At 37.6% G+C, this 686-nt stretch overlaps 1 non-coding gene across 1 annotated transcript; it reads right to left on the bottom strand.

Moving 5' to 3' along the window:
• Positions 1-212: 212 nt before the first annotated feature.
• LOC121940003 lies at positions 213-327 on the bottom strand. The gene has a single exon (XR_006105562.1). It is a non-coding gene; the product is annotated as a U5 spliceosomal RNA (small nuclear RNA).
• Positions 328-686: the final 359 nt, after the last annotated feature.

Below are 686 nucleotides of genomic sequence, written 5' to 3' on the forward strand. Positions count from 1 at the left end.
AGTCGGATGTATTATAAGGAAGTCTGGATACTTAATGCTTCTTATAAAACATCCATGCTCTAAAATGGTTAAAAGCACTTCTAAGATAAGAACATTTCCTTACACTTATGCAAAAAAGATGGATGCACAATGAGCACTTTAGAACTGCGACGTCTCCATCATATCCATTTATAACGCATCTAATATTTAATTTCTCTTGACAAGTATAGAGAAGCCCCACATTGCGCAGGGCATCAAAAAATTATTTAAAACTCTTATTGTTCCTCTCCACGGAAATCTTTAGTAAAAGGCGAAAGATTTGTACGATCTGAAGAGAAACAAGAGTGTACTGTCCTGTCGCTTTGGAAGTGGCCGAAGTGATTCGCCGCCATACGACTCTCAGTTAGGGTTCACGTTACACTTGAGGCATTGTCGAAATATTTACGATATACGATGATGACCACTTCTGTGATAAAAAAAAATATTCCTTATACTTTTGTAAAAATATTAGAGGACTCCTGAATAAAGCGAGGGTTTGAAATGCTGTAAACAAAAAGTAGTAGCGTAGTAGTTTAACTTTTCTCGTGCCTTCAACCATGCACTAGTACGCATGCGCACACAAAACAAAGCTTGAATTCGTGTCAAGAGAGTAATCTACGGTTTCAGGCGATCTGTGTTGAGAGAATATCCGATATATAACTGTCAGG

This window comes from Plectropomus leopardus, unplaced genomic scaffold (genome assembly GCF_008729295.1).
Source record: "Plectropomus leopardus isolate mb unplaced genomic scaffold, YSFRI_Pleo_2.0 unplaced_scaffold7059, whole genome shotgun sequence".
NCBI classification, from domain to species: Eukaryota; Metazoa; Chordata; class Actinopteri; order Perciformes; family Serranidae; genus Plectropomus; species Plectropomus leopardus.